General features: G+C 34.3%; 1 long non-coding RNA gene across 1 annotated transcript; it reads left to right on the top strand.

Annotated features, from left to right (window-relative positions):
* The first annotated feature begins 6,307 nt into the window (after window positions 1–6,307).
* Window positions 6,308–7,166, top strand: LOC129048993 (uncharacterized). The gene is made up of 3 exons (XR_008511689.1): window positions 6,308–6,400; window positions 6,747–6,870; window positions 7,085–7,166. It is a non-coding gene; the product is annotated as an uncharacterized LOC129048993 (long non-coding RNA).
* The last annotated feature ends 9,958 nt before the right edge of the window (window positions 7,167–17,124 follow it).

A 17,124-nucleotide genomic window follows, 5' to 3' on the forward strand; every position in this document is an offset into this window, starting at 1 on the left:
TTCCCATTCATAATGATTAACTCTATAGTAGGTTTGCACTTCAGCAGTGTAGTTGGCAAAATACAATATACATATATATTAACCTTAGGATCAAAAACTATTTATTTTGAACCTAGAAGCCCTTGCTCCATTCAGACTCAAGGAATTCAAATTTAGCAGATTACTGAAGTATAATAATTCTGTCCATGACTTTAATAAAGTTATTCATTTGGCTTATTCTAGCAAAATTTACTAAATTTCTGTTGAAGTAAAGTTTATATTTTCCAAAGGAGGCTGAGAATCATCAAGGTCAATTTAATGCATAAATGTTAACTTGCGCTACAGTTAAAATGTATTGTGCTAAAAAACTGCTTAGTAAGTCAATTCTCTCAAGTTCTTTATATATGAATCCTTTTTATATTTATATATTTATAAATTGCAAACACAACCTAGAATTAAAGAGAAAGCAATTTGACAATCTCAATTTTTCAAAATAAATCTACAACCATCTGATTTTTGACAAACCTGACAAAAACAAGAAATGGGGAAAGGATTCCCTATTTAATAAATGGTGCTGGGAAAACTGGCTAGCCATATGGAGAAAGCTGAAACTGGATCCCTTCTTTACACCTTATACAAAAATTAATTCAAGGTGGATTAAAGACTTAAATGTTAGACCTAAAACCATAAAAACCCTAGAAGAAAACCTAGGCAATACCATTCAGGACATAGGCATGGACAAGGATTTCATGTCTAAAACACCAAGAGCAATGGCAACAAAAACCAAAATTGACAAATGGGATCTAATTAAACTAAAGAGCTTCTGCACAGCAAAAGAAACTACCATCAGAGTGAACAGGCAACCTACAGAATGGGAGAAAATATTTGCAATCTACTCGTCTGACAAAGGGCTAATATCCAGAATCTACGAAGAACTCAAACAAATTTACGAGAAAAAAACAACCCCATCAAAAAGTGGGCAAAGGATATGAACAGATACTTCTCAAAAGAAGACTTTTATGCAGCCAACAGACACTTGAAAAAATGCTCATCATCACTGGCCATCAGAGAAATGCAAATGAAAACAACAATGAGATACCATCTCACCCCAGTTAGAATGGTATTCATTAAAAAGTCAGGAAACAACAGGTGCTGGAGAGGATGTGGAGAAATAGGAACACTTTTACACTGTTGGTGGGACTGTAAACTAGTTCAACCAATGTGGAAGACAGTGTGGTGATTCCTCAAGGATCTAGAACTAGAAATACCATTAGACCCAGCCATCCCATTACTAGGTATATACCCAAAGGATTATAAATCATGCTGCTATAAAGACACATGCACATGTATGTTTATTGCGGCACTATTCACAATAGCAAAGACCTGGAAGCAACCCAAATGTCAATCAGTGATAGACTGGATTAAGAAAATGTGGCACATATACACCATGGAATACTATGCAGCCATCAAAAATGATGAGTTCATGTCTTTGTAGAGACATAGATGAAGCTGGAAACCGTCATTCTTAGCAAACTATCACAAGGACAAAAAACCAAACACTGCATGTTCTCAGTCACAGGTGGGAATTGAACAATGAGAACACTTGGACACAGGAAGGGGAACATCACACACTGGGGCCTGTCATGGGGTGAGGTGAGGGGAGAGGGATAGCATTAGGCGATATACCTAATGTAAATGACGAGTTAATGGGCACAGCACACCAACATGGCACATGTATACATACGTAACAAACCTGCATGTTGTACACATGTACCCTAGAACTTAAAGTATAATAAAAAAAGCCAGATAATTAAAATTTTATATAGAATATCCCTTTTCCTGATAGAATGAAATATAAAAACAAAGCAATCACATATTTGTCAACCTATCATTGATTTAAAACAATCTTGATATTCGATGCCTATGTTCTCTCTTTCTTTCCTTCTTTATTTCTTCTTTCTTTCCTCCTCTCTCCTCCCCTCCCCTCCCTTCCTCTCCCTCTCCCTGTCTCTCCCCTTGTTGTTTTCTTGCTTTCTTGCTTTTTGAGTGTGGGGTACGGACTAGGGTACAGAAACACAAGCATGGTCAAAGGTAAAGGGCATTAGAGTACTTTATCTCATGACCCTTACAAAGCCAGAAATTTCAAGTAATAATGTAATCATGGTAGTGTAGGAATATTTTTATATAAAATAATATCAGAGTGAGTAATTCTGATAATTATAAATAGAGATGAGATTTCTGCACATTTTCAATCTTCTGAATTTCTGCAACTGTGCTGATCATTAAAGAGTTTCTTTTGTCATATGCTTTGCTTCTTTGTCACCTCTGAACTCAACTCTTTGACCTCTGGCATTCTGTTTGGTGCCCTGATCATTTGGGTGCCTTGAGGTCATCCAGCTTTTCTGTATCACAGGGCTTTGTTTTTACTGGGGTTAAGTCTTTTAGATCCACAAATGTAATTGACATCTCTCTCTAAAGACTTCTAAATCAAGGAAAACATTTTAAAACTAAACAAAATAAACTTTGCCAATATAACTAAAAATAGACAAAAAGCATTTTTCCATTCATTCCTCTTAATAGCTCAACCCTATTATATAGCTTTTGAAATACTTAATACATTTTCATTGTAAATGCAAAAAATAGACATGTGTGCTAAGAGGGAAAAAAGGAACACTCTCTTTAGTGTTCAAATGCCAGGCCCCAATTTCAGATTTGAAGATAACCCTAGGAATGCACTGACTGACATTAGTTATTAGAGCACCAGGCAGTGGTGAGTGGTATCAGCTAGATTCAAGCTTTGACTGAGCTGCAGAGTCCAATCTGTTAATTTTTTTTTATCACAGATAGGCCCTTTCAAAGAACAGATTGACCTATGACCTTATGATATCCCATGGTCTGATTCATTCTTTGCAGATTCATATTGCTAGAATCATTTGAGTGACATATGACACACCAGGTCAAGAGGTTTTTGTCAAATAACTCTCTTGGAAATTACTTAGGACTGCTAATATTTCCAGTCCTCATATAAGCAGTTCATTTAGCATTATGTCAAATATTTCACCTTCTTTTCTCTGGCTGATGTGTATCATTACGTTTAACTTCATAGATGCTTCAAATAACAAAGGTATCTAATGTGTTTATAAAAAGGTTTTTGAAAGAATTCCTTATTTTCTACTTCTGTTCCACTCTAGCACATCCTGGATTACTGCCTGGAGTACTCTTCACTAAACTGCCGTCACTGCTGTATCTCAGATTATGATATGGATTATAACCTGTATTACTCTCCTCTTCACTGACACCATTATAAAAAGACATAGATTTATTACCATTGAATCATCACTAGCTTTTAGCATTTCAGATGTCATCTCCAGTTTATCCTAGCTGTTATTTCTGTCTATTCACTTTGAGGTATAAATTCCATGGTAGTTCTCCCTTAATGAGCAATTCCAAGTGTCACATATTATCTAACATTTACATTCATACACAGTAAACAATCGAGTGACTTTAGGTTCAATTACTATGACAAATTAAGTATTTAAAAGTAGGCAAATATCTAATATATTTCAACATTGAATTACTCCAATAATTTAATTTGGGATACTGCAGATCCATTTTAACCATTTCAAGTCAAACTCTCTCTTTAAGAAGAAATACTGGGTATTACTGAACTTCTTTCCAAGGTGTAACTTTTTTCATCCCCTCACTGTCAAATATTTGACCAGTATCAGGAAATACACAACCACAGAGTCAGCCCAAATTTTCACCCATGCTCCTCTTCCCAACATGGAAGCCCCTCTTATACTGGAAAAATAAATGTTGTGAGAGAAATACAGCATAGGATAATATTTACAGACACATACGTATGAAAAAATAATGTGATTTTTATATACAGTGTTAGCTGTGATCTAGAATGCTACCAAATAAATATATTTTATATTAATATTTTAAAGTCATGAAATAAAGATACTCACTACCTCCTCACACTTCACAAACATCCCTGAGTTAGTACCGCTATCTAGTATCACCCTACACTATTTTCCATGAGTAATAAGTGGGGAAGGGATAGAACTGACGGCAAGCCACTTGACGAAGAAAGCAAGAAGGCATACAAGAAAAGTGAACAAAGTAGAAAACCAGCTGAAACGTTCAAAGAAAGAGAAATTTATAGAATGCTGATATTGTGCTGAGCACTGTGTTAAACATTTCACACATTATCAAATTTAATTTCCATGAGTAATAAGATATTTATTATTATGTACAATGTATAAAAGAGGAAACTGAGGTTTCAAGATGTTGAACTACTTTTTCAACCTAAAATTAGGAAGTGAAAGACTAGCTTATACTCTTACAATTCACTAATATACTCACTTGTCCATTCCAGGACAGTCCGTGAGGTATAGGTGCTCAATAAATAGTGATTTTCCTTTCATGACATAGTCTGTTAACATACATGCTTATTGTATAAAATCTTCTAATGCCTCTAAGCCACCTAAAAGTAAGTGCAATTTTATACACTGCTGCATGATTACATATCTGCCTTTCCACAACTCTAAATACCTCTGTAATATCTGAAATTAATACATGCAAAATGTAACACTAAGAAGTGTGAAACTTGTTAACTGAACTTTTTCTGCTTTAATTCAGTTTGAAAACTTAATGTCACTTGTCTTAAGCAAGATTCTCTACCAAGACAAGCTTATAAAATATGTTTTGCTAAGCAGTTAAAACTTAAATTCCCTTATTTTATTCTTGCTTAAAATTAGTTGCCCAATAAAATACGATGACTGCAATGGAGGTGCTAAGCACACTTGTTTTATACTGAAGGGTTGAGGATAAAATCAGGCACAGGGATCTGTTCTTAAGGGAATTGAACAATGAGAACACATGGACACAGGAAGGGGAACATCACACTTTGGGGACTGTTGTGGGGTGGGGGGAGGGGGGAGGGATCGCATTGGGAGATATATCTAATGCTAGATGATGAGTTAGTGGGTGCAGCGCACCAGCATGGCACATGTATACATATGTAACTAACCTGCACATTGCGCACATGTACCATAAAACCTAAAGTTAATAATAAATAAATAAATAAATAAATAAGAAATTAACTTTAAAAAAAAAGAATATAAATTATATGTTTTCTGATCTACAGCAAATTCTATCAAAAGCCTTAGAAGCACAGTTATCAAATGATTAAAAAGATCTTTATCAATAGGGCCAGAACCTACTTTCGTGGGGCCCACTCTCTTCCTACATCTTAATGACTCAGGAAACAACACTGCTTCAAAGCTCATAGGAGCCCATTTTCTGTATTTTGTGTCTCTTAAAAGCATGGATTGTCTGAAATAATGTTGTTTCCAAGTTAGGAACTATAAGAGTTTTGCTGGTTATCAATAAGTATTAATTTAATATTAAATTTATGATTTTAGGAGTCCTTCAGTTTTCATCTAATTCAGATGCATTACTAATTAGTATCACTAATGCATTTCCAGAACTCTTTTAGTGAGAAAAAAATTAAAAGTGAAGTAGAATTTTATAATCATTCTCTCTTTTTATGTGGGATCTGGCTTCATAATTCTTTTAACCATCATTAGCCATAGGTCTGCAATCTTTAACAAATCACAACAAAAAAAGAGCATAAACTCTGGAAATAGAAACACCTGATATTTATTTCAAGCTTTTCTCTTCTTAGCTAAGTAACAAGATAAAGTAAGTGGATAATCTTAGAAAAAGTAGTTACTTAGATAAATTTTACTTTATCTAACTAAAATTTTTTCTTATGTATAAAAGTGGAAAAACAGGGCCGGGTATGGTGGCTCACGCCTGTAATCTCAGCACTTTGGGAGGCCGAGGCAGGCAGATCATGAGGTCAAGAGATCAAGACCATCCTGGCCAACATGATGAAACCCCGTATCTACTAAAAATACAAAAATTTGCTGGGCATAGTGGTGTGCACCTGTAGTCCCAGCTACTCGGGAGGCTGAGGCAGGAGAATCGTTTGAACTTGGGAAGTGGAGGTTGCAGTGAGCCAAGATGGCACCACTGCACTCCAGCCTGGGTGACAGAGCAAGACTCCATCTCAAAAAAAAAAAAAAAAAAAAGATGGCAAGACAAAGCCCACCTCATAGTTTGGTTAATAATTAAAAAAAAAAGGAAGTTGTGAATATAAACGTGTGTAATTCCTGGCACAGAAATAGTATTTCTGACTAACTCTTATTCTATCCTATATAAAAGTTCTTCGAATAATTGAAGAAGGATGCAGTGTTACCATATTTCTTCTAATCTTTAAATTTCTCAGGTTCTTCAATGATCACCAATATAACATGGTTCCTAGATTCCACATTAGTCTCTATGCATTCCAGAGTGATGATGAAATTGTAAAAATGTGAAGCCCGGAGCAGAACATAGTACTCCAAACATGGTATGACTAAAGCATATCACAGTGGGACTCTGTTCCTTTGCTGAACTACAAAATGCTATAAATTCATACTTAGTTTGCATTAACATTTTAGCACTAGTATCACATTGAAATCCCAAGATTTCTATAAATTTTAAGCCTTACTTGTTCAACTTATATAACTGATTTTTTATCTTAAATGCAGTATTACTACTTATTTAACTTATTTACTTCATTTAAACCATCATCTCAGCCCCTTATTTTTGATTTTTTTATTTCAACATAAAAAAGTGAGTTTCATCTTTTTGTCTTGCTTTATGTTTATAAAATATATTGACACTAATGTTGGCCATTCAATTTTCTCTTACAGACATCTCAAATGTGCCACTCCCAGCATTTCCCCTAGAACTTCTCCTTTTGTGTACTCTCTAAAGAAGTGGTCCCCAACCCACAGGCCACGGACCAATATTAGGAACCAGGCCACACAGCAGGAGGTGAGCAGCGGGCAAAGGAGCAAAGCTTCATTTATATTTACAGCCATTCCCCTTCACTTGTGTTATTATGTGAGCTCTGCCTCCTGTCAGATCAGCAGTGGCATTAGATTCTCATAGGAGTGCAAACCCTATTGTGAACTGTGTGTGCAAGGGATCTAGGTTGCACACTCCATATGAATCTAATGCCTAACAATCTGTCACTCTCTCCCTTCAGCCCCAGATGGGACCATCTACATCTAGTTGCAGGAAAACAAGCTCAGGGCTTCCACTGATTCTACATCATGGTGAGCTGTATGATATTTTCATTATATTTTACCATGTAACAGAAATATAGTGCACAATAATGTAATATGCTTGAGTCATCCTGAAATCATCCCCTTGCTCCGTCTATGGAAAAATTGTCTTCCACAAAACTGGTCCCTGGTGCCAAAATGGTTGGGGACCACTGCTCTAAACTGTTTCAAGTACCTCTACATTTAGCATCTTCATTATTCCACATGTTCCTATACTTGCTCAAAATATATTCTAAGGTTATTAGCAAATGTCTCACTGAAATCAAGGTGCACGTCACCCATTGAATAAATCATTATATTATTAGATATAAACAATAAAGCACATGAGATTTGTATGAAACATTTTCTTATTAATCAACCTACACTGTCACCTGGAGTTCACAAATGTTTAACAATTTGTTGTTTATTGCTTTTTTTTTTTTTTTTTTTTTGAGACAAGATCTCTATCTCCCAGACTGGAGTGCAGTGGTGCAATCATGGCTCACTGCAGCCTTGACCACCTGGGCTAAGGCAATCCTCTTGCCTCAGCGTCCCAAGTAGCTGAGGCACAGGTGTGCATATCCATGTCCAGCTAATTTTTTAATTTTTGTAGAGATGGGGTCTCACTGTTTTTTCCAGGCTGGTTTCAAACTCATTTACTTAAGCAATTCTCCCACTTTGGCCTCCTCAAGTGCTGTGAAACGGGCAGGAGCCACTGTTCCTGGCCAATGTTTATCAATTAATTACCTTTTTAAAGGTGCATTGTAGAATGTTTGCCAGGGATCAATATTAGGTTTAAAGCTTGGTGTCTAGGTTGTCTATTTACTAGTGGTCAAATCTTCGATTTATTAGTTTACGTCTCCATAGATCTTTTTCATATGAGAATAAATAGCCTTATATGTTTTGAGGGAAACAAAATTGTTCATTATGGAAATGATATAGAGGAGTTTATACAATAAAGATCTAATATATGTTAGCTAATACTATGTTTGAGAAATGGAGCTATAAATAGAATTTATTTTTTCTTTATACTCTATTATAATTTATTAATAATTATAAACCATTTTTATAGAGCAAAGACAATTTTTAAAAATTAAGATGTAGCAAACACAAGAACACAGTGACAAAACATAGTATATTAAATAAGTTAAAATATATCTAAAAGCTTCACACCATAAAAGACAGGATAGATTGAAATTGCATCCAATTAAAAGATCAACAGACACTTCACTGATCAATTCTTGCTGAAAAGAAGAACTTGCACAAAACTATAAATTGGAAAGTAAATTTAGAGCATAATTTGTGGAGGCTTTTGAATGTCGGGAGTTGTATGTTGTACTTAATTTGATGGAATTAGGGAATGAGCATATGTTTTGAACCCAATAATACATTTGTGAGACAAATATTCATGTCAGGACACAGGAGCAGGGATGCCACATCACATGTTGCAGCAGCCCACATGAGAGTAATTCACATCTACACTGGAAGTGTCAGTAATGAAAATTAGAGACCAACCTTCAGAGATATTTCAATTCAGACTCTGTATCTTGTCACATAAGGATAGCAAAGTAAGGGAGTCAAAACGTGTAATACTTTTTAAAAATTTATTAAAGAGTTTTCTAAGTGCCTTGCTAAGTGCTTTACATTGTTTGATACTTTAATCTTTATGAAACCCCTTTGATAGGGGTTGCTGTTATCTTCTTTGTGTTACTTAAAAGGAAACAGAGTCCTGTGTTTTGGATGTGGTTTGTCACCTCCAAGACTCAAGTTGAGGCTTGGTTTACAGTGCACAAATGTTGGAAGCTGGGGCCTAGTGGGAGGTGTCTAGTTATGGGGTTGGATCCCTCAAGAATAGATCTATGCCATGTCTCTTGAGTTCTTGTTCTCATGGGAATGAATTAGTTGCCATGAGAGTTGATCACTATAAAGTGTACCCAGTTTATGGTGTGTGTTTCTTTGCATACATTTGCTCACCTTTCTGCTTCTCTGTCATGTTGTGACACAGTATGGGCCTTCATCAGAAGTTGAGCAGTTTCCAATAACATGCTCTTGGACTTTCCAGTCCCCAGAATAATAAGTCAAGTAAGCTTCTTTTCTTTATAAGTTACTGAATCTTGGGTATTCCGTTATAGCAACACAAAATGGACCAAGAAACAGACCCCTTGACAAATGTAGTATGTTGCTCTAGACTATGCAGCTAATAAGTGATGGAACTCAGAGGTAGCCCTGGACAATATGAATTAGGGGTCTAGAAACTGTGCTTAATAAATTACTCAGCATATACTACTTCTTGACCCTGAGGAACCAGGCCTAGTGGCTAAATGAATCCAACAAAGAAGGGCATCACAGGTGCTACTTTGAGTAGGATAGTATAAATTTGTTTTGCACATCTTGACTTTAAGATTTCAGTGTGCACCAAACCAGAATTTCCAATTTAGCAAATAAAAATACATGCTATCCAATTTAATTTGAATTTCAGATAAACAATGAGTATTTTTTAGTATAAGTATGTCCTGTGCAATATTTATCAAATTTTTATAGTTAACAAGTCCTGTATTTTTTCTGGCAACCCTAGTTCAAAGTGAGTATGTCTGATTGGTAGTTGGGAAATTAGCTCCAGTGGTTTTCAGAAGAACAAGGATTACAACTATAAAGTTAGGTGTTGTTAGTTACTAAATTGCACGTGTGTATAAAGGTCTTGCTGCCTGCCAGGCCCTGTGTTAGGTGCTGCGAAGAGGTGATAGTTGAAATAAAGAGATAAAATCCATGAATCAAAACATATAGCAAAAGCAAAGCAGTAAAGCAAATAGAGAAACACTGATTTTCAAAAACATTTTTAATGGGTAAGAAATGGCCACAAAATCAGAGGAAGAAAAGATATAAGGCTTGAAGAGCAGGCAGAGTTGATATTCCATAAAATCTAGTGAGCATGTTGGCAGAGCCAAATGCCTCATAATATTGATGAGGATGAGGCCCAAGAGAAGGTCATTACATTTGGAATTTATCTACTAAGGCAGACGGTTGCCTGAAGGTAGTGACTCATTGTGCTGCTATGAACAAAATCTTGCAACATTAAATACATTTACAACCGTAAGCACATTTTTCCTCTCCATAAATAAAATAATTATGAGATATACTGGATCTGATTATATGACTATGAAGGAACAGATCTGTAGAAAGTCAAGGACAAAGATCAGTGATTTAAAAATATTTGCACTAGGAGCAAATATTTAAATTAGTATGTTTCTGTTTGTTTTAATGCAGATGGACAGACAGAAAAACTAATCAAAGTTGAGGAAGGCATAGTGACTACAGATTAAAGAAACCTAAAACTTATCTATATTAGTTTTCTATTACTGCATAACAAATATAATTTAACATATATATATGTAACAAAATAACAAATAAGAGGCTTAAAACAATTTCAATTTATAGCAATTTTAACTTTAACTTCTCTAGCTTTAAATCCTTGAATGCAGGGGCTTTGTCTAATAAAACACTCTGGTAAGACTCAACTGGAATCCTCATGTGCATATTGGTAATATTTATTGGGAAAGGGAAGGGAATTTACCCTTTCTTTAGAAAAATCATGATGCTATCATCAGAGATATTTTTAAACTATATCAGCATACCTTATATGTTAAGTCAATTTCAATATTATTGTGTTATAAGAATTTTATCTTAAGTACAATAACAGCTGCTATGGCTCACCAGGTAAATACCTGAGATGTTTCCTGGCCACAAAGAATGAAATAAGATGGTATGAAGTGTCCACTTATTTGTAGTCTCCAATTTAAATTAGAGAAGGCAGGAAATAGTTTAAGAAAAGTAATTGTTACTATTTTGTGTTAGAGGAAAAATAACACAGTCTTAGAATTTTACAGGACTGGTTTTGACATAAGTTCATATCTTTGTAAATATGTTTGCTTTTATTTACAGGAGATGGTTTTAAAAGTTTAAGAAAATCCATACATAAATAGAATTTATAAGATAGATAAGTTAGTAATTAAAGTACTACAAAATTATTTGTTTAAAGAATGAGTTCCAAAAAAATCATTAAAAATTCCAATCCTCATTCTATGCTAAGTGTAAAATACTAATCATTGTTCTTATTAATATAATAAGTAATCATTATTTATCATATATGATTTACCGGATACAGGGCTGAAAATATGTGTGGTGTGGTGTGTGTGTACGTGTGTGTGAGAGAGAGAGAGAGAGAAAAAGAGAGAGAGAGAGATAGCTGTCATATCTATCTTATGAGATCAATGTTGACATTCTCATTTTACAGTTGATGGAACTAGAGCTAAGAATAATTTAAGTAACTTTCTGAAGTAGAGTCATGTGCCACTTAACGACAGGGAAATGTTCTGAGAAATGTACCATTAGGTGATTTTGTCATTGTGCAAACATCACAGAATGCACGTACACAAACCTAGATAGTATAGCCTACTATACACCTAGGCTATATGGTATAGCTCCTAGGCTATAGACCTGTGCAGCATGTTACTGTACTGAATACTGGAGGTAATTGTAACACAGTAGTATCTGTGTATCTAAGCATATCTAAACATAGAAAAGGTATATTAAAAAAATTGTTACAATTTCATAATACCACTGTTATATATGTGGTCCATTGTTGGCCAAATATTAAGTGGCCTGTACAGAGCTAGTAAACTATGTTTACTATTCCACGAATGTACATAGCTAGTAAATAGCGGAATTAAGTTAAAGTCTACATATGATTTCTGTTCAAAATTTTGTAGCATTCCATCCCCTGTATAGCAGATGGTACCCTTTCATGATTACTGTTTTTAGCAATTCATAGCTCAGAAAAGAGAGTTAAAAATGTAATATATATGTATATGTATAAATACATTATTCATAGATGTGTATATTTTTGCATTTCTATATTTTGCATACTTCTCATATAAAACATTCTGTACTTATTTCAGGGTACTCAAAGTAGGTCTGCTCTACACTAATTAGTCTACTAGGAGCATAAATTAACAATGCTGTTCAGAGGATTGATAGAAAGAAAACAGATATATGTGAGCAGTATATAATTTTCTACATAAATGTTATAAGTAATATTAATAATAAAATGATCTTTATTTAAAAGAATGAATATATGGATTCACTGTTTAATTCACCTCAGCATTCATTGAGCACTTCCCACATACAAGACAATGTATTTGTCCCTGTGGAGGTCTGCTGCCTTCAGTGAAGCTAAAAATCTAATGGGAAGTCAAAAACACTTATAAATTATTTTATGTACTTGGAAAAAGGAAAATAGTTCTGCAGGAAAGAACAGTGAACTCCAGCTGAGTTTACTGGTGAAGGCATGGCAAAGATGATGATCTATCAGCTGGGTCTTAGAGAATTTCAGCAATGATGAAGAACATTCACAGTACAATGATTTTTTTTTTTCAAATTCCCAGTAGATTATTTTTTTTTCAAAAACACAGAATTAAGTGTAGGGCACTCATAGAATAATAAATAATTTGGTTTTTTTGTAGATACGAAAGTCTGAGAGAGATGATAAAACTAAATGAATCAGATGAGTCAAAGTTGGGGAGAGCCTCAAAAATATCAGTTTCACATGTTTATATGCTCCTAAGAGTAAGGGGAATACAGTAAACCTTTTTTTCAGTGGGAAAGTAAGGTAATCAGACTTATGTTTTACAAACAAATCCAGATATGAAGTAAAAAACAAACTTAAGATGAATCGAATATAGAAATGGAATTGAGTAGGCAGGAGGCTATTGAAAAGACTCATTGTAGTTATTTATATGATGCATATTATCTATTTTTTTAAATTTACAAATGAGGAGGTAGAGTCCCAGAGAATCTTAAGATCCATATCTAGTATTGGGTGAGAGTCAAACCAGTTCTAACCTTCTAGTTCTGTTTGATTATTATATTGATATTTCTTTCTCTTCAAATCTTTATTTTGAGCAATTTCAAAGGTGTCTGAGTAACTTAACAGCTATGTTTAAATGTAGACATGAGGTTGTTATGGTATTACCCTAAAGGTTCAGAAATACACAGATTCGGACTTACCACTCACATTTTCTCCATGCGAGTTTCCTCAAGTAGGGAGTTAATAACTTTCTCCCTGAGGCAAGTAAGCGTGGCCAGGTAAGAAAAAAGTGACTGCATTATTAGTAGTTAAACTGGCAGTCAATAGTCCCGTATGTAGAGATTTATAATTGAGGAATTAAAAATGTAACTTGGAGCTCAGCAGGGCTTCCTGTTCCTCCAGCTCACCATCTCACACTCTCCTCACAAATTGTAAATCAAGTCTTAAGTCCTTCCAACCAATTGCAAGAAAGGAGATGGTATAAGTAAAAGAAAAGCTCTTTTCTTGAACTGCTTACCTCTTGGAAAATGTGAGAGCCCTGCACTTGGTCAACATTTAAGTCACAATAACATCATGCATGATCTGTTTGACCCAGTTAATGCCTTGAGCTTCAAGCAATCACATTGACAATATCTCTTTCTTTGGAAATAAAAATATAGAGAGTAGGGAAAGGGCAGAATTTATGGGAGAGGGACAGATTGCCACTTTCTTCTACTTTTGTCATAGGAATATACTGAAACTAACTGTATTAGTCAGGGTTCTGAAGAGAGCCAATAAGTATATGTTCTCAAGAGAGCCAATAAGTGTATGTGTGTGTGTGTATATATATATATATACACACACACACATACATATATATACATATATACACACACACACATATATACTCTGTATACATGTATATGTGTATATATCTATATATATATACACACATACGTGTGTGTACAGATGTGTGTGTATATATATTGTTTAACAATGGGGATATATTCTGAAAAATGCATAATTAAGTAATTTTATTGTATAGACATCATAGAATGCACTTACACAAACCTAGATGGTATAGCCTACTATACATCCAGACTATATGGTATAGCCTATTACTCCTGAGCTACAAACACATACAGTATGTCACTGTACTGAATACTGTAGTCCATTGTCACACAATGGTAAGTATTTGTGCGTTTGAATATATCTAAACATAGAAAAGGTAGGGTAAAAATATGGTACTTTAATCTTGTGGGACCACCATCATATATGCAGCTCATCACTGACTGAAAGTTGTTATGAAGCACATCACTATGTGTGTGTGTGTGTGTGTGTGTGTATATATATAATATATATATTATATATAATATATATTATATATTATATATTATAACATATATATCTTTCATTATATAAACAAGTATATATGTGTGTGTGTGTGTGTGTGTGTGTGTGTGTGTGTGTGTGTATATATATATATATATATATAGAGAGAGAGAGAGAGAGAGAGAATGAGAAATAGATTTGTTATAAGACATTGGCTAATGCAATTGTGAAGGCTGAGAATTTCCAAGATCTGTAAGCTGGAGATCCAGGAGAAGGTAGTTCCCGTATGAATGTCTGCAAGCTTGAGACCCAAGATGAGCCAATTTTTCAGTTTGAATCAGAAGGCAAGGAAAGACCATTGTCCTAGTTCAAAGTAGTCAAGCAGAAGTAATTCCTTCTTATTTAGCCTATTTGTTTTATTCAGATGTTCAACTGACTGGATGAGGTCCACACTCATTAGGGAGGGCAATCTACTTTACTCAATCCATTCAAATATTAAGCTCATCAAAACCCTCATGGAAACACTTAGAATAAAGTTTGACCAAGTATCTGGGCATTCCATGGCCCAATCAAGTTGATATAAAAAATTAACCATCCAAACTTCTTTTTTGTTGTTGTTGTGGTTGTTGGCTTAAGCTAGACATCTGGGAGTCCTTATAGACTGATTCCTCTCCCTCACTCTGAAGTTAAATCTGTTGCTTACTTCATTGAATTTATTATTTTCAAATATCTCTTGAATCCAGTATACGCAGCCACCACCATTGCCATTGGAAAGGAAATCAACCTTTATTTTCACCCTACTGTATGTTAGAAACAACACTCTTGAAGTTCCAATTTCATTAACAGCTTGATTTTTTTCCCTGATACAAAACTCAAGAGACAACTATACCAGACACAGAAGGAAATAATGATTTTCATACTTTCTGAATTAAGCTCATTAATTCAATTGTTCGTGAAATTTTAATAGTCAATTTTTATCCTTCTTTATCTTTAAAATATAGTGGTTTCAGACATGTTCAAGCAACAGAGCAGTTAGAGAAGTAATATACCGTGAGTGGAATATTATGACACATATTAGACCTAACCCTATTTAACTCTAAAATAAGAGATAGAATATATTTGAGTTTAAATGAATATCTTTGTATGACAGATTCTAATGTAGGTAGGCAGGAGCATGTTCCAAATATTTAACAAAAATGTATTATTGGAAACATTATATCAATTAAAACATTTCAAATTTATCATTTGTTAAATTTGGAACATGACCATTCTTCGATTGGAGTGATAGGAAAAGCTTAGTGTCACTTGCATCCTTCAGAACACATCATGAGATACTTTTTTGTACTACATCCCATGTGTACATTAAACGTTAAGTGAAAGGGAAAATACCATCTAGAATTAACTTCTCAATTATATTATAAATCATGACTTAATCCTTTCAATTTCCGAGTTTCTGACATCAACGGCCATTTCTTAAAGATCATTCATGTGTTATTACATTAGTTAGTTGAGAAAATAGAAGTAGATAACACTTCACTGGATAGTGGCAGAGAAACTGACCTGTGAAATTTCATTCTAGAGCTACTTCACTCAGTCAAAAATAGCTTAGGCTAAGTGATTCTCAAATGCACCGATCTATGTTGGGTATTTCCCTTTATATTGCATAATGCCTTAGCCCATTTGAGATGCATTCAAGCAGAGTCAAAGGAAAACTTGAAGTTTTCAAGCCAAGAGTCACTGAAATAAGATAGGAAATGCATCTGTTGATCCATCTTACTCTGCTACTACACTACTATTAGCCAGCCTTACACACCTCAAGTCACAAGGAATTATTGTGATTTTGGCACAAAATTTTTAAAATTTTTAAAATTTTGTACCAAAACTTTAAATTTCAGCTCCACTTCACTATTTTTCTAAATTTCAGCTCCATTCTACTATTTATTATGAACATTTACTAATATTCCAAAACTCCAAAACATTGCTTAAGCAGGATAAAGTGAAAGAATTTCTGGATACAGGAATCACCTGAATAGAGAATTTAAGAGAGGTAGACTTAAATACAATAATCTCTTCACCAATGTTACAATGATCTTTATACCCAAACTAAAGGTTCTTACATTTTCCTTCAGAAACAATGATCTCTTTATTTTACTTGCAAACTTCATAAAGATGCAAGATATGAGCATACTTCCGAAGCATAATAGGGACACAGCAACAAATATAGGCTTTGGAGACTCAATTACCTCATTACAGGTGAGAAAACTATAGCTTATAAAGTCAAAGAATATACCTATGTTGATACTATTGCTTAGTTAGTGTTGGAACTAGAATAAAATCAAACTCACTTTAAGTCCATTTTAGTTTTCAAGGGGAACTCGAATAAGTCAATGCTCTTAAAGTGTGGTCTCTAGAGGAGCAGCATGAGTGTCACCTGAAAACATGTTGGAAATGCAAATTCTAAAGCCCACTCCAGAAACTCTTGGGGTGATGGTACCTGAAAATGTATTTTAAGCCCTTCAAATGATTCCAACATAAGCTAAAGTTGAAAACTACTGAAATAGTCTCCAGATTCTGTGAAAGTATAAAAATATAAAGTTGCCAAATGCAAAATATTGATTTTCGTAGTTTATATTGGGTTTATATGATTATTATATTCTTGACAGATAAGGGGGAAAATGTAGCAATGTTAAGTGGCTTGCCAAAGATCATTTAAAATTAATTTAATCACTGTGGGTAGGACTGGATCATGTTATCTGGTTAACTATGCTCAATAAATAATGTTTCTTTCTTCTTCTCCATAGACAATGA

The sequence above is a fragment of the Pongo abelii genome, chromosome 9 (assembly GCF_028885655.2).
Source record: "Pongo abelii isolate AG06213 chromosome 9, NHGRI_mPonAbe1-v2.0_pri, whole genome shotgun sequence".
Classification (NCBI taxonomy): domain Eukaryota; kingdom Metazoa; phylum Chordata; class Mammalia; order Primates; family Hominidae; genus Pongo; species Pongo abelii.